This window comes from Haplochromis burtoni, unplaced genomic scaffold, assembly GCF_018398535.1.
Source record: "Haplochromis burtoni strain Fernald_Lab_line unplaced genomic scaffold, NCSU_Asbu1 Contig_114, whole genome shotgun sequence".
Taxonomy (NCBI): Eukaryota; Metazoa; Chordata; class Actinopteri; order Cichliformes; family Cichlidae; genus Haplochromis; species Haplochromis burtoni.
In genome coordinates this window covers 374,492-396,663 of record NW_024582475.1, presented here as the reverse complement: position 1 = coordinate 396,663, position 22,172 = coordinate 374,492, and the positions used below count along the sequence as shown (strand labels likewise).

Here is a 22,172-nt window from a genome sequence, read left to right as displayed (position 1 = left end):
TTTGTTTCTTTCTTTGACTCCTGTTGCACAGAAATGTGTTTCATGAACGATACATCAGCGTTTCTCTCTTCTTCTTGACATTTAATTTAAAACCCTTGGTAAAGAATAATCGCATACACCCACATTTATTCCAGAAAAGGAATTTTCTTGGATTACAAGTATTTATTAATTAGGAAAACCTTAAAAAAAGAGGCAAGAGCCTTGTTTGGTATGATTAAAACCGCTTAAGTGGCTCTGTTGTTTCAGCTGAACTAAAATAATTTCAATATATTCCCTTTTAAAAAATTCTGTCTTATATTCCTTTAGTTAAAAAAACATCACAGGATTGAATGTGCCAAAGTGTTTCAATTTTCCTGTACATATTCTTTGTTTTTCATTCATGTATCTTTTTTAATGCAGTAAACCTTTTTCTCCCATTGCTAGTCTTTGTCATTTGCTTGTTATGTAGCCTGGATCATGCTAGAGTCATAAATTTAGGTATGCTGACACATCTACCTGCACATTTCCAGTTGTAGTTTTACTTTGCTGACTAAGGAGATCTTCATCTTATTGTTGATGAGGTTTTCATTTTAGAATAGCTCATCCATCTAGAGCAGAAGAGTAGCAGCAGCAGAGTGGGAGAAAGCGTGTGCCCTTTCCTGCCTGCTTCTTGTTGCTTTATTCTGAAATGATCGCTGTCCGCCTCGGTCACCACATCATATAGGGGTTTTTCCAGTTATAGTATGTGGTATACATTCATATTTAGCCTTTTGGAAGATATATAGCTGAGATTCCTGCCCAGTAATTTTGTGGACAGATGGAATTTTTAGCTTCTCTGGCTCACGTTGCAATTTTCTGTTGATGGCACTTGCTAATTAGTTTTCTAACCGTCTTCCTGTGGGATTTGAGGGAAATGTTTATGCATGTAAGAACACAACAAATGCATCGCAGGTTCACACTGAAGATGAGAAGACAAATTGCTCTCATTTAACTTGTGGAAGGGAACTCGTATTATGTTTGCAGCATTTTTATCAAGTGGAAAGTGTAGGAAACACATCTGTCTCTAAGGCTTTTTTGAATATTTTTTTCTTCTGTTTTATGAGACCCAGTGGGGAGGCTGCACGCTGCCTACAGCATTACATCATTGCACCTAGAGTTGCATGACTGAGTAGATGCTGGAAAGACAGAGGGGGGAAAGCCTACAGCAAAGAGCGCAGCCTCCCATGCCGCCTTGGTTCCAGTTACACCGGACCACATGCCATCCTGTGCAGATGAGCCGCGCCATTCTAGCTTCCCCGGAGCAAACAAAGACCCTTTTCAGGACGGTCCCTACTGTGATCATGCAGAGCAGAAGCAATCTGTTCCTCTTCGCTGCTCACTGTGAAGTGGCCCAGCCTTTGTTTTGCACAAGCGGCCAGACCGGTTCTGCTTTTTTGATTCATTTATTTATTTTTTCTTCTTGGACCTGTCTGTCTTGAAAAGGGCACTGAAGCAGCGATGAACCATCACCTCAACTGTCTGTGGCGGTGTGGAGACTCATGGTTTTTGACCTTTAAAGAAAACCATAAATCACAAAAACTATAGTAGGATAATTGGAGAAAGGAAATCCCGTGTAGCTGTTGTAAATTGAGTACTTTTTGTAAAAGTTCTTTTTACAGTTTTTAAATGCATTTAATATAGAATTTACTGAGCCGCATATCATTTTCTAGCAGTGGATACTGACATCTAAATCCTGAAGTTTTTTGGTGATATGGAATCTCTTTGTGAGAAAGTGGAATAGAAGCTGAAGGAACTTTACTAATATTTGAGTGACTCTCTTAAACCCACGGTCCTTTTAATGGTTTAGGATGCTCCAGGGCCAGAGTGTTTTTTTGTTTAACTGACAAGATCCAAAGTGGGCAGGCAGGACCAGCATGCACCTGCACTCCAACCAGCCCTCCAGGGCAATGTCATCTCTCCACTGTGTCAGTCAGCAGACTCCTGCATCTTTCTACCTGCAGCATCAATCCACTAACCTCATTCAGTCACGATCAAGCTTTTCAAAAAGCTTTGACCTGCAACAAAAAAAAAGGCTTTGAGCCCCGAAAACACAACAAAAAAGCTGCCAGGAAACTTTTTGTTTGCAGATGAAAAAGTATCATTTTCATTAGCAAGGCAAAGGAAAAGTTATAGTGTTATGATGATGTTTAAATATCATTGGTTTCGAGCCTTTGTTAAAAAAATGAATAGCTTGATAAAACGTATTTTCTATGGATTGATCAATAAGAAAAACTTTCTCCTTGTCAATTTGCAAAAAATTAATGTCTCAGACTGAAAATTGTACATGACATTATCTTTTATCATTTCTTTGGACCAGGTAACTTTTCATGAGACAGGTTAGCATGACAACAAAACAGCAAAAAAAAAAAAACAACCAACCCAGCAATCTGTGAAATCTGCTGTTTTACTCATACTATCTTTGTAGGAGTTGGATATACAAAAGGGGAATACAAGAGTCTCCCTATTTTTGGTCTTACTGACATCACATTTTTTCCACTGTGGGGAAGAGTCTCATTATACCCAGTAGAATGCATTAATTCAGCTTTTCATTGATGTTTAATGATTTCCGTGCTCAGAAAAGATTGAAGGAAGGCAGCAGAGTTATTTGTACTTCATGTTTCTCTTTCCATAAATCGTTGTTAGATATGTACTGTTCTCTGAGAGTATATGCTTTCAAAATGCCTTAATACTTATGCAAAGTTTCATAGACCAGTGATCTAAAAACAAATCTAAAAAACCTCAAAACTAATCCTTATTTAATGCCCTTAAACAACATTTTGTTAAAAATCTGCTTTCTGTAGTAATGATTCTGCATATTAAAGCAACACGAAAATGCAGTGTGGGTCAGTTTTTAAGTGCAAGCAGCAGTCCTGTATGCTGCACAGTGTATCTGCAAGTTGTGTTCTTCAGTTTTTCAAATCGCCTTAAAAAGCAATTGGCTGCATGCACGCTGCATCTTTAGAGGCTCACTGGGCTGAGCCAAACTAGCATGACAGCACTTGGAGGGTGACAAGCTGAATTGAGAATGTCTGCTTTTTCTGCCAGCGTGATTACTACAGATATATGCGCTCCTCAGAGCAACAACAACATGCTGAAGGTATTGTTTCACTATTTATTTATTTTTTAAATTCTGAGCATTATTGCAGTAAACAAAGTGAGGAAGCTTAAGACAAGGATACTTTTGAACAAAAAGCAGCTTAAGAGGTTAGTAGAGCACAGCTGTCTCTGTGCCAGCAACAGCTGTGGCTGGAGGCATTATATTTTTGGGCTGTCCCTCTTATCATATTTTTCATTTTACTGAACTCCTTTTGTGCTATTTATTTTGTACCTGTTTTAGCTATTTTGTTTTATGATATTCAATTTATTTGTATTGAGGAAGGAATATAAATGAATGTTGTTTTTTTATGCTTTTGGCTGCTGTGATGAAGTATATCTTAATCTTTATTCTTGTGAAAGTGATACCTCATGAATACTCTAAGGCGGGGGTGTATAACATAAGGCCCGGGGGCCACAATTGGGCAGGCAAAGACTGCAATCTGGCCCATTGGATGGCTTTGGAAAATGTAGGGGAAGAAATAAACTTTGGACTACAGCAGCATTTCTTTTTTCATGTAGAAAAAGTGAGACATACTGTTTTGATTAAATGTGTAGTTAAATTTCTGCAGTGACAGAAAGGGGCGTTTCATTGGTCCAGCCCACATAAGCTCAGAGTGGGCTGTATGTTGCCTGCATTTTAAAATGAGTTTGACATCCATTTACTTGGGAAAAAGAAATCTCAGATGAACAACAATTACACTGTATCATTATTTATTTAAGGTATCTAATCCAAAATGCATAATATGTGTGTGAAAAATTAGATACACCTTTTCTATAGGAATCAAGAGGGTAAGTAGCAACAAGTTGCTGCTAATCAAATCCATTAGCATTATTCACAAGTAGTAAACATTGCGGACAGCTGCCAGTATTCCCAGGAGTGGAAATCCAAGCAAATCCGCCCCAAGGTCAGACTGTGTAATGCTCAGAGAACCAAGCACTACATCTCAGACTCCAAAGGTCTCGGTTAGTATGTTACATTTTAAAATTCATGACAACACAATTAGTAAAAGACTGAACAAGTATGGCTTATTTATTAGGTTTGATAAGAGAAAATTTCCTCTCTCTAAAAGGAAAATGGCAGCAGATGCAAAGTTGCATCTGAACAAACCACACATTTTCTGGAACACTGTCCAAAGTTGAGGTGTTTCTTCTTAACGCACGGCACCATGTTTGTCGAAAACTAAACACAGCATATTAGCACAAACACCTCATACCAACTGTCAGGCCACGGTTGTGGAAGGGTGATGATTGGTATTGATCTATGGCCGCTGGGCACCTTCCTGTCATTGAGTCGACCATGAAGTCGTCTCCATACCAACGTGTTGTAGAGTCATACGGAAGGCCATCTGTCTGACAGCTAAAGATTGAACTGAAACTGGGTCAGGCAACTGGACTCAAGCACGGGAGCAAATCTACAACAGAAAGCTGGAAAAAAGAAAAGCATCAAGGAATTGAATTGAAGGGGGTGTGCCTTTGTTGACATGGCTCTACATGATTTGAAAATAATTTACATAAAAATGTTTTTATGTTGTCCTTTTTATATCATAGAACCTGCTTGTCTCATGATGCTTTACTTCAGTTTTTGGGTTTTTTATGTTTACTAGACTTTGTTGCTCTTTTTCACCGCAAGGTGTCAATTGGCTCTGTGATGTTGAGTTACTAATCTTTGTTTTGGATAAATCTTTAAAATTTTATTTGTTAAAGCTATTCAGAGTTGCTTCTTACTCACTTGTTTTTCCATTTGAAGTCTGGCACACTCAAATCAATACCTTATGTAAGCTGTGTGGGAGACAGCTGAAGATGAATTTGAGACTGAGGAAGACTGAGTGCTATCTTTACATTGTACGTGTCCTGCAACAAGTTGCCTACCTTCATTCAAAGGGCATGAAATAAAGAGCATGGGCCGGACTAAGAGAGGCTAAAAGAGTGCTGCTCATGGATACGGCTGTTGCTATGAGACTGTCAAAGACGTGTTTGAAGCAGGGCACCGTTGTGATGAAAGTTAAAACATATTTGCCACCCTATGCTTTGCCTGTTATGTGCTATAATTATGTTAAGCCTTCTTCTGTGACCATTCATCTGCACACTCTCTTGTATTCAAAGGAGCAAGAATAAGAGACTGGTGCTGTAAAAGTACAGAAAGGTTCTGCTCGGCTCTTCTCCTCTCTCATCTTCACTGTCAGCTACTTTATCATCCGCTTTAAGGAACGCTAATGTCACAGGAATACCAGGGAGAGAAAAGGATTGATTTATCCATCAAGGTTTATATTAGATCCTTGAGGGCAGGGCTGCTTAGTTATGGTAAAAATCATAAACACGACTGCTTTGGTCAATACTGAACTCATGATTACTGAACACAATTACTCGTTGGCTTTTTGTACATTATGAATTTTTAAATGTAATGGATAATTTTTAAATGTAAAATCACCTCTCTCACTGACCAAAGCCTTTTTTTTTTTCTTTTTTGCTATCTTGGCTCAAGCCAAATTTAAGTTGCCACATCCTTGGAGTTTCAGCAAGAAGTGAAGGCGTACTATTTTAAAGGAAAGGTCTATGCTGGATTCATAGCATGAGACAAAATGTTAGGATCATCGCACTATATGTAGTTTAGTGTGATGTTCATTTTGTCTTTCTTTGGTTTACTAGACATTATCTGTCATGGCTGTGTGGAAACATGGTTACTTGTTTTAGCAGTGAGGTTCCCCGTCTTCTATTGAAAAACGTCTTGATTGCTTACAAGCTCATTTAAACACTGCTTTGTCTTATCACATGGTGTACTGGACCCCAGTATGAAACATTTCTAACCTTTAGCTTCTGTGGCTTTTAAGACAATCAGCACTGTGTCTCCCCCAGGAGATCAAGCAAAGCTGCGTGGAAGTGAAAGACGGCCAGAAGAGTTCTCACAGCTACTTTTGAAATTTCTATTTTTTGCTCCCCTCCTGGAGATTCATCCTAAGAGGCTTAATTTATATTAGCTGTACAATCAGATTGCTCTCAAAATACCAGCTTTTAATTAAGCATGCAAACTAATTATGTTCCGGGGTTCTTCATTTTCCTTGCGGTTAACCTCCGGCAAGGTTAGCCGCTGAGGCTTGTGCTGTCAAAGGCTGAGACTCTGAGACCTGAACAAGCTGAAGTCAACTTACAGAAAAGTTCTTTCAAGCTGTCCACACAGATGACACAGACATGTGCATCAAAAGATCCCTCACAGCTAGGTGTTTCCTATGACACTTACATGACAGCAGCACGGCTTTTTGCAAATCATCTGTCAAACACGTGTAAAAGCACATTCAGTGCTGTAGTTGTTGTTCTTACTCTTAATAGTTCCCATTTTCTGTCTGTAGAAAATAGTGAAAAATGTCTATTCCCATTTGTAATGATTACTTTTTTTTAAAGATGTCAGCTCTGCTTAAGAAAAATTCTTAATCCCAGCATGATAGGTTTACTTTCAGAGAAGACGAAAAGGAAGGACTGTGAAGGAATTTGATGGGCTTGAACCAATCATTGCCATTTTTTTCCATGGAAAATGAAAGGGTTGAAAGATTGAGTCAAAGGGTAGAACAGTGGTTGGCACCGTTGTCTCACAGTGAAATGATCTTGGGTTCAAATGCAGACTGGAGCCTTTCTGTGTGGAGGTTGCATTTGAACCCCTGTTTGGCGTTATCTTTGGATACGTCAGCTTCCTCCTCCATGTATATCCAAAGATATACGTGGGCTTTGGTTAGGTTAATTGGTCGTAAATTGGTCATTGGTGTGAATGTTTCTCTATTTCATCCTCGCAGACTGGCAGCCTGTCCAGAGTGTACCCCATCTCTTGCCCTGTGGCAGCATGGATAGGCTTCAGCACTCCCATGATTGTGACTTTGATTTTTGTTTGCAAATTGTTAATGTTGATTATTAAACTGTTTCAGTTCTATTTTATTTTTAAGAGAGATTAAGACTTTTCACTACAAACTACATTTACTTCGATTTTCGAGTGTTGGTTGGGCCAATTTATTGAAGATGGCATTCGTAAAGCTAAAAAGTTCAAATTTAACAAATAAAGAAAAGATGGGAGAAACACCCTTCAGCCGTGTGATGAGCATTGACTCCACCAGAAGAAGTCACTCTGCACCTTCTTTGTTAGGAGCACATGAGTTTGAAGTGCCACAAACACAACTGTGGAGTCCTCGAGTGCCAAATTCAATAAAAACATAATTAAATGATATTGAATTAAATGTATTAAATAATTCAATGTGCCATTATGTAAAGAACCCACAGCAGAGCTCATGACATTCTTATGCTTTTCAGCATTGTTTATTCACACACACTTTTGCACATCGTTGCTGTTGCAAAGACACTCTGTCAGCTGCCACACACATCAACAACACAACAACATTAAACAGTCAGACTTTTAAGCCGGCAAGGCGCGATTGCAATTGCTGTGCAGGTGCGTCCATCTCACCTGCAACATCATCGCAGACTGCGTCCTGCCACACATTACTAAATTAAAATCAATTAATTAATTAAATATGAATAATTGTCAATTCATTTTGGTTAAAACTTTTATTAATTAATTTATTTACAGTTTTAATCAATTGACACTTAATTAATTATTTACATATTTAATTAATTATTGAATTATGTATTTCATTCATGTATTTTGACACGCAAGGCCCTCCATAAACAATCAGTTGGTTCAAGCAGAACTCGGTGGTAAATCTGTTTGTTTGGCCAAAATGTCGGCCAATATATTGGACCAGTTAAATAATCAAATATCAGTATTGCTATTGGTGTTAAAAGTCCCGTATTGGCTGGGTTCTCTAGAGAACATTACTTTGAGGGACCATATTATTGATAATGCAGTTTTATTTATATTGATCCATTTGGCGTGTACACAGTGATCCAATGAATGAAGGATTTTTGTTTTCACACTTGAAGTTATGGGAGAAGAAATCAGATTTTTTGCGCAATGGATTCCTATTTGTCCAGTGTGTCCAGTTTGGTAGACTCCTCCTTGAAGCTCTATAAATGACACCACAGGAAATCTCTCAAATAGACTGTCACTATAAATCCTGGGCCTAACACTCAAAAGCACCTCTTTAAGTTGGCTCTTTAGTCGCCAAGTACAGAACAGCGGGGCTGCAAGCTTCATGGCTGTCACACTACATAGTCGACCAACATCACAGTCTAAAAGAGATTGTTCTTAATCTGTGGTAAAAGTAAGTAGAGACGTGCTGGGCTCTCATACAAACTCAGTAAGTAAATTTAATGAGTTTGAAGTTCATAAAGTCCACCATGAAAATAACCATAACACCTGATAGGGAAGAACAGATGACATAAAAGCAAATAGTGTAGTATAGTGGGACGATTGCGGGTAAATCTTATGAAATGTCTCATTCACCTTTATCTTCAGTGTACCTGTTGTTTTTGCAGGACACTTTATAAGTATATCAACTGTGTAATGTCATAAAATTGTCATCACAATGGGATCGATGAAGCTTTGTGGCTGTGTTTCCTACAGGGGAAAGATTTGCTACATGTCCTTTTGGCATTTTCAATGACAGGTCAGTTTTATGACACCCCATAGAGTTCATTGGCATTGAAACGGCCCTTTTGTTTCCCAGAGGGTGAACAAGCTGTGTATGACCAAAAGATGATTTCCTAATTTTCTATATTATGGTGGAGCCTAACATTACTTAACTTTAATGAGAGCCTGTCATATTTAGTGTAAGATTTCAGGGATAGCCTATAAACTACTCTGAGAGCATGTATGCTTATTCTTTATTTCTTCATTACATCGATTGATAATTTGGTCTGAAAATGGAAAGCTATTGTGCTTATTTTTTGTAGAAATCCTTCCAACATTTAGTTTGTTGGAGGTTTAAACTTGAGAATCTACAACTAGTGAGTTTTTACGTGTCAGGTGCTCTGCAAAATCTGCGCATTAAAAAAATCATTAAATCCCAATTACAAAAGCTGTCTCTGTAATTTCTTTTCTGAACTGTTTGAATCAGTCTTCACTACAAGGTATCGACGGGAAGTTTGATGACCCACCTTTGGCATCATTTAAACTTGTCAAACTACACAGAGCAGCATTCAACAAAAACTGTTTCTCTGAATCATTTATTGAAAAGATTGCGCCTCCCTTGGGACTCCATTAGAGCGTTGACACACTGAGGCAGTGGTGGGTCTTTCACGCCTCTGTGCTCAGGCAGCCGGTCTCCGGGGCCAAACAGCTCTCTGCATTTTTATGGCTGGATTCACCACTGTAAAGTGATATTTCCTTGGGCTCTAGAGACAATGGTGAGGGTGAAGTGGTATCACAGAGGGTCACTCTATTAAGCACGAGACATTTTAAATAGCTCAAGGGTGGTAATTTCCTTAGCATCTTTTCTCCAGTCAGCCAGCTTCTGTGCTAGTGTGGTTGAGGACTGCTCTTACACACATAGATATCTGGGTATTCAGATCTGTGCACGTTCCTGTAAGTCTGCAAATTAGGCAAATAACTCTAGTAGCTGCTATATAGCCTAGCAGTGGAAGTTTAATTCACCAAGCTCACCAGGCTGTGATTGAAGGGCGATTTAAGGGAAATCCAGGTGTTACTACAATTGTGTTGTTAAATGCCTTTTACAAAGAAGCACTGCTTCTCATCCAGATTGTGTTATATTATTAAGAGCTATCTAAATTTGCATACGTTTACTGTATTGTAGTGTTGTCTTTCTCTCTGTTCCTGTTCTGGATCCAGAGTTTCTTGTAACTCTCAAGTGGACTTGAGAGTTTTTCTTTTGACATTGGCTGCTTTTTCACTCATTTTCAGTCCAGTCCTGATCATTTTCACAGGAGGCGTTTTTGTTTGGTAAGCCACTTAATACTGACCTATGACTTATTTAAGCTTGAAGAGGCACCAAAATCAAAGGATGAACCAGTGTTGTCTATATATAACAAACAGCTTAGCAAAGAACTTATTTTAAATGGTGTCCTTAGCCTTTATATGTTACTTTGTGACTAGCAAAGTAGCTGTTACTGTTTTTGCACCAGCAAGTTATTTCCCCAAAATGCTTGGTGTATTTTGGCATGATGTGCAGTGTCCTTAAAAAAAATAAAAAAAAATAGACAAGTGATGGACAAGAGGAAAGTGTCATACAATAGTATTTTTGCAATGTGCCCTTAAAAGAATGTAAGGAAATTGAACAGCTGGAGGGAAAAGAAAAGGTGCCAGGCCTAAAAAACAATCTATAGCAGATGAGCAATATCTGAAAGTCATATCATAAAGAAATAGGAAAAACATCCAGAAAAGACCCCACACAGAACCTGAGAGATGCATCAGGCCCTTCAGTTGATCTGTTTACTGTCCACTGAAGCTTAAGGTGTCAGCTTTTGATCCACCACACAGTACCATCTTGAAATAGTATGACTGACGGTGGCTTCTTTTTTTTTTTTTTTTTAGCAACACATTCCCAAAGCAGTAAATGCATACAGAGTAGATTGGCCTCCCTAGAGCCTGGACCTCATTATTGTAGCAGTGTGGGATCATCTTGACAGAGAACAGAATGAAAGGAGGCCAACATCCAAAGAAGAGCTTTGAATGTCCTTCAGGCTTGCCTAAGTGAGTTCAGCATGTCTTGAAGAATTAAGATGGCCATGCAACAGATAGTATATTAAATGAACGTCCACTGTGATGTAGCCCATTGGTTATATAAGATCTGTTATGAAAATTTCTGCCATCACTGTCTTGGTGTTTTAAAAGTGTACATGACCAGTGAGGTAGTGACCAGTAGATCTGACTGAAAAACCAAGGACACTGTATGATTGTTGACTTGATAGACAAGTCATAAGTACTTTGACTTCACATGCAATCTATTTAATTAGATGAGTTTTGTTAAATTGTGTTTTCTTTCTTTGCTTTCCAGCAACTTAACTGTATGCTTTTATATGTCTACTTGGACATGTAAAATGACTTATATCTTACCAATATTAATATAATATAATTACCCATGTAGTGGAGTGTTAAAAATACTAAAAGAGAGCATTTTATTTGGTCTGAAAAGTTGTTTTTGTTGATTGACAGCAACTTCCCACCATCTCTTAAAAAAACAAGTGTGACTCTCGAGCACGTATTATCATCCATCTGGATGTGACTTTATGAGCAGAGCCAGAAAAATGAAGCTTCCGCCTACTCACCAGAGAAAAGCTTGACTTCACTGTCAAGCGTCTCCCTCTTTATACTGACTTTGATGTTTTGCCTTTTGACTTTACAGAAACAATCCTATCACTGTGCTGTTTTTTTTTTTTTTGGTGGAAGATGTGCAGTTTGCTTGCAATTAGGATGCCTCTTTGTATTTGAGGAAGCAGGGGAATGATATCACAAAACCACTTTTAGATGTTTTTTTTAAAGACCTCTGTCAGTAAGCTGGTGTGCTTTTTGGAATGTAAGGACACTGGATAAGTTGTTTGTGGAAGTAAATATATAAGAGAGTTGTATTAATGAAGTTTCATGGACTATTTTGTATGTGATAAATTAGTCAGTGGCTGTTGTCATTGTCTTTGTGATTAGCAGTTATGCAGAGACAATGATTCTGTAAGCCTCAACCAGGCTTTCTGATTGCCTTTGTTGGTTTCCTCCTGAGAAAACAATTGTACCCAGCTACATTAGAAGACAGGAAAATGTTATATTGCAAAGCTTCCCATCTAGAACTTCTTCAATTATCATTTAATTTTTATTTGTTTTACTACACCTGCTGTGAAACACAACTCCATCCTAACTCCATTCTTTTTTTCATGCTTACTGCTTAACACCCCACCTGTCATCACCTTTCTGGTGGTTGGCTTTATGACAACATGAATGCTTTGGACAAGGTAGCGTCACATAAGACTAACTAGATGTGGCACAGGAAGAGGAGTGAATCCTGGGAACTAAAATCTCTATTGATGGGGCCCTGGGGCTTGTGTGCTACTGCAGTCCAGCTGACTGTGAATCTATCTTCACAGGTATCCAAACAACACAAAGTGATAACTCTGGATTTTTTTTTGTAAACTTCTGTGTCTAAGAATTCACAATCCACATGTGATATTAAACAAATAATAACTGTATGTATGTTGACCAAATGTTTTTTCTATATCTAAACCACTTTTTTAGATACTCATGGTGTTTGTGAAGTATTACACTCTAGTTTAAATCCCATTATGTCACTGAGACAATACTTTTGACAGTTGTGCTGTTGTAGTTCTCTTCAGTTCTTTTAGTTCTTTTATGAAGTCTTTGACACAGGTGGGTGCAGCATTCAAGACTTGAACTTGAACCAACTTGTTGTTGGTCTTAAAGGCACAGCTCCTTAGCCCCTATTTGGTGTGCTGTACCTCAAGGCTCCATCTTAGGTTATTGTGTGGGGGTTTTTTTTTGGTTTTTTTTTGTTATTTATGTTTCCTTATTGATTTTCATGAAGTACAATATTCCCGTTCATGTTATGTTGATGACATTCAAATTTACTTTCTTTCCCATTAAATACATTCCTATTTGGATGCTTGAATCAAACTGCAGCCTGTGTTTGACTGTTTAACTAAATAAGATTGGTTAACACACAATTTTCTTACCCTTAGTAAAAACAAGACTGAAAATATTGTGTCTGGAAATCAAACCCGTCTAAATGGGTTAACTGATACCCTTGGCCCTCTTACTTATTATTTTTCTTATTACTTGTTATTTATCTATTTACTTATTATCTTGGATTGTTTTTAGAAAGTCCTTTTAAATTAGAGAAGCAAGTGACCACAGTTGTTAAGACCAATTTTTACCCCTCAAGCATAAAAGGATGATGGGGTGTTGTCATCACCCTACTAGGTAGATGGGTGGTTGAATTCAGTGATTTTCATACATTAGGATTCATACAATAGGTGCTGCTATTAAAAATCTAGGATGAGTTTGAATATCAGTGACCTCAACCTCAAAGTTAAAAAAAATTGCCAAATTAAAATCCTATCTTTCTCCCATAGACTTTGAAAATATAATTCATGCTTCCATGATCAAAAAAATAAAAATGATACTAATTTGTCATTATTAGTGATGTGGTCACTTTGTGGTTCAAAAGATTATTTTCAATTTATTTCCTAGCACCTAATTATGCTAAACTCCAGGAATTCTGGTAGATATAACACAAGTCTGCTGACATAAAACAGTCCACTTAAATGATACACGAGCTTCTTTGTTTTGTCTTTTATAGAATCTCCAATATTTTCACCATTCGATGGTAATTCTGGTGCGTTCTGTCAAATGCACATGTGCAAACGGGCCGTTCCCTTTTGATGTTTTCTCCTGTGCCTTCAGATTCAATCAGCCCACTTGACAAAAATAGAAGAGGCGGCTGGGAAATATCCCTCTGCGGTGGTAACAGAAAAAGACCAAGAATTCAGAAGGGAAATTGCAGTTTGACAGTAAAAAGATATGGCATCTGAGTGAACCCAGAAGTCCCTATTTTCTTCATGCTCTCTGTCTTGTGTGGTCTTGCTTTTCATTAAGGATCTGACAGTAGCGGTGTTATCACAGTAGATACAAATGCTTTCAGCAGCTGTTTTGTTTGTGTCAGCAGATTGTTTTAGTAGGAGCAGAGAAGCAGTTTTGCAAGACAGCTCCTGAAAAAGAGAAAAAGGGAGAGAGAGTCATGAAATCTATAAAATGTGTGCACTGCCAAAGTAAAGGGGTAAACATTATTAGCATGTGCTGCTGATAATCACACCAAAAAGAAGGTGCATGGTCATGAAATAACAGGCCTTAAGCGGGCATTCGCATATTTTTAGAGATGGCAGGCTTGAAAGAGTCATTGGTGAAGACGGCCTGAAAGGCTCCGGCTGCCTTTGCCTGATAGGGGGTTAGTGCTGGCAAAGAGAAGGATAATGGAGCAATGATCTAGCTGCCTTATTGTTTAGAAAAAGCCCACGGCTGAGTCTGGTGCTGAGGCACACTGTAGAAGAAGCCTGGGAACAGTGACAGGTAGTAAACCGTGCAGTGCAGCTTTTAACACTTCTGACACGCTCTGGGGTACGTTCTTTTAAAGCCCAGTGTTCCTAGATGCCATCTATGGATTAAAAGGCTGACAGACACTAAACAGCTGCCCTTTTTCAAGAAATCTATAGAGCAGTACTTATGGCTACACACCCAGTGTAACGACAGATGTCAGTCAATGTGTGAATGAGTCTTCGCCAGCGGCCCAAATGGGCACATCTGGTAAAATGTGTCATCCTGTGAGCCAGACCTACATGTAGTTGTGATAATGCTGCATGCTATAAGACTGCCCAGTTGTTTCCTTTAGAGGTTAACATTGCATGGGAATAAATGTCAGGGCCGCGGGGTTGATGTAGTCTGAATTTGCCACACTGACTCATTGCTCGACAGGCTCTCTCTACAGTGGGGGAGACTGAACTGGCACATCACCACCAGAGCTGTGCAAATGCCAAAAAAAAAAAAATCTAAATAAATAAAACGGGCATTGTTTTCATTATGCTAATCCCAAGCATGACACCAATTGTGCTGCTCATTCAGTTTTGGGGGTATTTGTCACACTTTTTAGTAAATGTTACGCAGTGGGGGAACAACTCCAAGATAACACGAATGTTGTAGTAACCAGGGGATGTACGAAAGAAAATAAAATGTTTGGTTTCAAATAAAGACAACATTTTTTGCTTTGTTTTCTTGCATTGTATTCTTTAAAACCTTCCCTGCACAGTGGTCTAAAGTAGCTGTACGAAGTAAAACCTGGTATCTGCAATATTCACTTGTATGTATAGCTGAGAAATGTGACAGAAAGGCCATTAGAGCAGAGCTGGCAATGAAATCCATCACTGGTGGGCTGAAGGACTAATGACTCAGAAACATATTCATTTCCTTGTCCCCGCAGGCACATTTAGGGACATGCTACAAACAAATCTGCATCAAATATACTTCTAGAGACACTTCAGGTCTAGGGTGCATCCTTTTTGTCACCCAGAAAGCATGTTTGTATAATTAATCATTAATCATACAGTATTGTTCTGGATGATGTTCACTTTAAAGTAAGGACATAACCGAAGACTCTTTGCGATCTCCTTAAACAGTCTCCATCCAAACCCTTGTGTTTGTACGGTATAGAGAGAAAAACTCTGGTAAAGAATGAAACCAGAACTGGCTGAAGTGTCACAAAGTTACAATATTGTCCTTATACTTTATATTTTTTTCACCTTAACACAGTAAATGAATTTAAAAAAGCGATTAAAGTGGTAAAAAAGTAAATGCTTTAGAAATTGCTACATTTTTAAGTATAATGTATGAGCAATACATGAATGTATGTGAGCAGCCAACCAAACCAGCCTGTGGTGTTCTGCCAGGAGCATTTTCACGCTACATGCATTTGCATTTGACACCCTAATGGCTATCTAAGGCTTCCCTATTGTTCACAAGTCTCAAACTTTGTCTATAATTACATTTTTCCCACTTCTCCAATCCAAGAAAATCTCTGTTAGTGAGTTTCTACATGGAATAGCCTTCATTGAGTGTAATTTGATTGACAGCTTTGATGATTTTATTCTTCATTATGTTGATTTCTTGACTTAAAAAAATAAATGCACGCTTAAATTTATAATAAACACTCCTGATGGTCTAATGCAAATTTTGATTTTTGCAGAGCATTTGTTACATTAATAATTTAGTTTTTGTGAAATTTTAAAATTTGTGCATTTAAATATCATGTAATATTTTTACATATAAAAGAAGGCATTATAGATGTTGTACATCAAGCTGCCTTATATTTAGCAAACCCAGTAAGTCCAGTATTAATGCATTGTAATAGATGTTTTTGTACCAAAGTGCACCTCATAGTGGGAATATTTCATAGAAAATGTTTTTGTGGCCAGGTCAACACTTTTGGTTAATGATGGAATACTTAAAAATCTGGCTGTGTGTTAGTGTTAGTGGTAACTCACCAATGATTAACTAGAAGAAAATTTCACAAATAAATAAACACCTGATTTACTGCTGCTGTGGCTAATAAATTACCCTGTTGAGCTTGTCGTTTGCAGTTTTTCTTACTTGACTTCATTATAATTTTACTTACACTGTGATTCCTTTTTTCCTCTTATAAATACTTAATATCCCAAAGCTTTACAGTGGTTCCTTTTATCACAAATTGGATGATGTAACTTAAGAAATACAGTCTCCCAGGCTGTTGTTGTTGACCTAAATAGTAAGCAGAATGCCAGATAGGTTGCATTTTGCAGAAGTATAAAGCACTTCATCTTTTCTTTTCTTTTGTGTGAAAGTGCAGCAGTGTAAGTCAGAACATTAGGAGGAGAACAGCTTCATCCAGGGTCACCTATTCAGGGTCAATTGTGAATAATTTGGGTGCAGTCTTCAGCATTGTGCTAAATACAACATTCTCTCTTATGAGATCCGCTTTCAAATGCGAACTCAACTGTCACCCATTCAGCTGCTGAGAGAGCTTTAAAAGCAATTATCCGTATCTCTCTATCCGTAGCTCCCTTTTGCTTTGCTTATTCTCCTGATTCCTCCCATTTCTGGGGCAAGTCCTTGCACATTCCCATCATGTTTTGATGGCCCACTTTTCTGCTAGTGAGACTTTACTGCAAACTGTTTCCTGGGTTTTGTACAAAGACTCATTACTGTAATGCTGTATTGCATTATATTAGTGTGTGTTGTTAAATTGCTTCAAAGCTAATGCAGAACCGCTAGTAAGAAAAGAATCTGTATATTTACTTAATGTATGTCAACAGAGCAAGTTTTTAGAGATGTTCTTTAAACACTCATTCATTTCAAAGAGTCTTTTTAGTTTTTTGACCTCAGCTGTCAGTGAATTTTCACTTTTTCTAGGCTTGTAATTAGTCTTTTGTATGATTTTTACAATAGAGCACTGATTTCTTGATATTGTATATTAAATTATTGCTGGGGAAGAAGTCTGATTGTTTCAATTCACACTGGTTGTATTTTTAATCACTTACTCATAGGAAGAACTATGAACAAATCTCCACATGTTCCCAAATTTTGGGACCTAATCTATTCCCATTATCACTCAATGTCACACACTGGCTTTGTGAGGTCCAAATTGAACTCTTGCCATTTCTTTTTTTGCACTCAGTAGATTTATAGAGAACGAGCACTTTTCCTGTCCTATTCAGCTTCAAACTACTAATTAATAACTCTTTTGAATGATAAAGCTTTATTTCTAAAATCATCCTTGGATACTTTTCTTTATTTTCTGCAACTGAAGTTTGAAACAGTGTAAAATAATCAGAAATGACCTACACCCAACAAATAATCTGCTGCTCCTTGAAGCAAAGACCTGCTAGAAGCAGACTTGATTTCAAACGTGCTGTAAGGATTTGCTTCTTACTAACTGTTAGCGGTTGTGGGTTGCCCTTTGTGCACTCCTTTCCCAGCTGAAGCGGCGGGGTCATGACTTGAACTACAGCAGGAGTCTGAATCTGTCTGAAACATTAACCAGTGCAATCCCTCAATCTGCTGGGACGAAAGAAAGCAATCTGCCTATGAAACCAAAGAAATCACCTCACGCCAGAAAGTATCTTTAAGGTTACACTTCTCAAATGCACAGACACACAGAGACACACACACACACACTAAATGGCTTTTTTTGTGTTTCCACTCCTCTCACTATAAAGTGATATAATCTTTTATTAATGGTCAGTGCTTATCTGGTGACATGGAGACCGTTTTAATGATTAATCTGAAGAGGAAGTGCTCATTGTACACAGGGAGATCTTTAGGATCTTGGAGAACCACTGTGCTGTTTTCAGTTAAAGACGTGAGAAAGACTGTATTAATTAGAACAGACCATCAGATTGGTTAGAAAGCCTGCGAGAGATCAGGACACAGTCAAAGAGAGGTTACTTTTATCCATTCACTTTCCTAACTGCTTTTAAAATTTAGGAGCCTATCCCACCTCTCATCAGGCAATAAGCAGAGTACCCTCGACAGGTTATCGGTCTACCAGAGAGCTAACAAAGCTCAAATTCTCACATTCACACCAGTGGCCAGTTTAGAATCACAGATTAACCTGACATGCATCCAGACTAGTACCAACCTTGAAATTTTAAAGTTGTTTAACAGCGTTCATTTTGAAAGTTGTCCAAAAGCTAGAATATTAAAAATGCCTGACAAAGGCCTTAAAAATTCATTAAGTACGCAACCAGAGCGAGCAGCTCCCTAAACCACGTCTTATTATCGATAAATTCAGCATTTTCAAAACAAGACTGAGGCTGTTAAGCTAAAGCTGAGCTCTACTTTTTGCCTCACCCTCAAGAAACAGCATCTTTATGCAAATTCACCGAGTAAGGCTGAAGCAATGAATTGTGAATTATTTAAATATTTTTAAATATATGTATCATACATTTGGCCACATGCGATTTTTCCTACTAAACAAATTTTCAAAATGACGTGTTCTTACTCCTGATTATTTCTAGATTTTTTTTTTGTTTGTTTTGTTTTCAGAGTTTCAAACTGGGCGGCACGATATACGATCAGGCGTCAGAGATCTCAGGGTCACACCTGCTTCCCTGGCTGTGTTGAAACTCTTTCTGCCACAGGTTTATATCAATAAAACCTTTTGTAAGTCTGCTGTGGCTCTTGTAATGCTATATTAAAATTGCAGTCAAAGCGAGGAAGTGGTTCATTAGAATTAATTAGAAATTTCAGGACATTCTTTCTCTCTTGCAATCACCTCTATCTTGTAATTAGAGCGAGTGGTGGGAGGATAATGCAGCTGTGCTGTGTAGAGGGCACCGGGGAGCAAGAGAGGAGGGAGATGCATGAGATTGCTGCTGAATACTAAACAAACTTGCTCTTTCCATGTAACAAAAGAACAGATGTCCTGTCTGACTCTTCTGTTAAAGAAGCTTTTTTAATGTGTTTGGGTTCTTGCTGTCTGTGGTTTCCTTGAGCTTGGCTCTAGGATCCAGTAATAAAACCAAGATTTGGAATGGTGCCTAAACGCTTTAGTCATTTAGATCATTGTTGCTTTACTTGTGTGTCTGTTTAAGGACTGAAACTCTGAATTTTGAACTCTTGGGAAACCGTGTTTATCCCTAACCCCAAACGCATTTTTGGTGGCATGGATTGGCTCCAGGGCCACTGCAAATCAATATAAAGTTATTCTAAGTGATCACAGGTCACAGCCACAGTGGTCACTGATTGGGTCAACATATAGGGGAGATTGTGGCGCCATTAAAACATCAAATGAGTAAATATATTTTGGGAGAATGGTATTTATCCCTCCAGGAGAGATCCAGACTCTTGGAGAATCAGTTTCACAGCACACTTTAAAATTTCTTACTAAGGCATGTTATTATTGGTTTTTCCATTAATTTGTCAGCCAATGTGTGATAGTGTCCAGGCAGACTGAGGGGTTCCTGCTGTTCCATTTTTCAAACAGGCACGTCAGATCGGTTAGTGATAATACAACAAAGTAATAATCTTGAAGTGACAGTGGCGAGCACCCATGCAACCCCCCAGTCTCGCTGCATAAAGGTCAGCTACCCTCAGTCGCAGAACTCCAGTGGGCATTTGGCACACAGTCATGGTGGGTAAGCGACAAGCTCGGCATTGACAAGCCTTTTCCTAATGAAGTGCCTGTTATCTGCAGCCGGAGTAATGACATGCAGGGGTGTGCTGCCAGGAACGCTTCTACTTGCCTTCACGGGGCAAAGGAGGAGGAGGAATAAGACAGACGGCTGACTGTGGGTGCTCAACCTTCACCTCAGCTGACCCCCTCATTAGTCACTGTGAGCACTGAGACTTGAATACTAGGAAGACTTCAGTCAATTAGATTCAGGCATAGACACGAGCTGGGTGTTTTTTTTGTTTGTTTTTTTTTTTTAGATTTGATTGCTTTCTTTTAGAGCCCCCCCCCCAAAAGAAACAAAACAAAAAACAAATCCATCAAACTAGTTATAAACTAGTTCATAATGAATTCAAATCTGTAATTGCGACTAACAATCTAAAGTTGAAACACCAGAAACGCGGCGGAATTAGAATTAATTTGCCTTGATATTTCCAGCCCCGATGGATATGAAAATACCAATATTTACCGTCCTAGTAGGCCAGTTTGGCTTTGAAACAGCACTCGGGGAAAATATCTGGCCTTTTTGCTTCTAAAAGCTTTCATCAACACACAACTGTGTTGTAGTTCCACTGAATGGCAGTGAATATTAGCAATAAGATACTAAAAGCTTGCAGACAAACATTGTGATCTACCAGTGGGCTTCTTTTATCTGACCTACATTTGTTGTAAAAATAAATAAATAAATAGTGGAAATGTAAGATTTGCTAGGGAACAGCTTTTTTTTTTTCTCTGCAGAAGAAGAGCTTTTCACCAGCTTGTCTCTCATTTTTTTTCTTATTATTTTGGGTTTTGTGAACAGTGTCCATAGGATTTATTAGCTGAAAAGCATTACGCTCTGCACGTAGGCACTGGACAATATGATGTGTAATTTGTAATGCAACTAAAGCAGTGAAGTTATGGTCTATAGCAGCGGTCCCCAACCTTTTTTGCGCCGCGGACCGGTTTATGCCCGACAATAGTTTCACGGACCGGCCTTTAAGGTGTCGCGGATAAATACAACAAAATAAAACTAGTACCGGTACCGAAAAAAAGAAGATTTATTCATAACACACGTGAAAAGACCCAGGAAAACAGAGTTAACGATAAAAACGATAACAAAATAACTGAAAACCGATAAAAACCATATTTCACACCTGAGCCTCAACTCTTGCGGCCTGGTACCAAACGACTCACGGACCGGTACTGGTCCGAGGCCCGTGGGTTGGGGACCTAAAGAACTGACAGAGGCGACCACCACCAATAGGCAACAGGTGAAGTGTCTTGCCCAAGGACACAACGGCCGAGACTGTCGGAGCCGGGGCTCGAACCGGCAACCTTCCGATTACAAGACGAACACCCAACTCTTGAGCCACGATCGCTGTGTTTACAGCATGTTTTAAAGATTCTGTGCTGGAATATGTTTTATACTGCTGGAACTACAGCTACAAGAACACAGAACACACACCAAGAATACCCGTTCAATCAATGAAATTTCGCTTTGATCTGCAGACAACCTAAAGCTACTTCCACATCTGCTTTATGAGGCTGTGGTACAGCAGCGTTTAAATGTATCCAATTTAAAAGTTAAGAACTCTAGTGTGCAGCCATCACCTTAGCATTAAGCAGCAGCACCGTGTGCGCACTGAGCAGTAAAATAATTCACTGAAACGTTAATTTACAGGATTATTATATGTTCTTTAGATTTTATTTTTTTTAATTTAGATTTTATCATCGTCATCTGGTAAGCTCTTTGATTGGAGTAGGCGGAGCTCAAAGGGGTCATACATCAAAGAGTGATATGATGTGTAAAATGCCCATTTATATATGAGTGTGCACAGAGCCTGAAGGAGAGAGAAATTAAATAACCACCATCATTATACCCGTTATCTCCAACTAGAGGTTTAGGTGTAGTGGAATCGCTAAGTCAAAGAAAGCCTGACTTGGTTTGTTTTATACCTTTCTGGACTTGAGGTTTAGGCTTGCAAAAGATCCACTTTAAGTCAACCCTGTGATCTTGTACCTGGCCTCATGTTTCCCAGCCAGGGTGGTAGTTGTTGAGCAGTGACAGCACTGGAGTAGCCTTAGGATTAATGGTGCTGTCTTCCCGATATTGATTAATCACCAACCTTTTAACCTCGTCACATTTACTAGGCGTATGCTCTGATGTAACGCGTTAATACCACAGAAGCCGAGACACTGAAGTGTCGTAGACAGCTCAGTTTCACATGCTTAATTAAAACTTTTTAAATGTACTTGACCTCCTGCCATTTAAGGATTTTGAATCTGCTTAAAATTTCAGCTCTGCTATTTGAGGTTATTTGAGTTTAGCTGCTCAGTTCTTCTGTATTTCCCACGAAATATGCTATGAAACTGTACCGTATGTCACCCACGCACTCAATTATTACCCTGCCTGGCTTTCTGTAGCAATGCACACAGTTGTAATAATCACTTTTAATGTATTGGCAAATTAAATCTGCAGGT

General features: G+C 38.6%; 1 protein-coding gene across 4 annotated transcripts in view; it reads left to right on the top strand.

Moving 5' to 3' along the window:
* The window catches only part of LOC102299895 (FERM domain-containing protein 5), a 61,969-nt gene that overhangs the window by 21,996 nt on the left and 17,801 nt on the right, over positions 1-22,172 (top strand). The window lies entirely within an intron of this gene.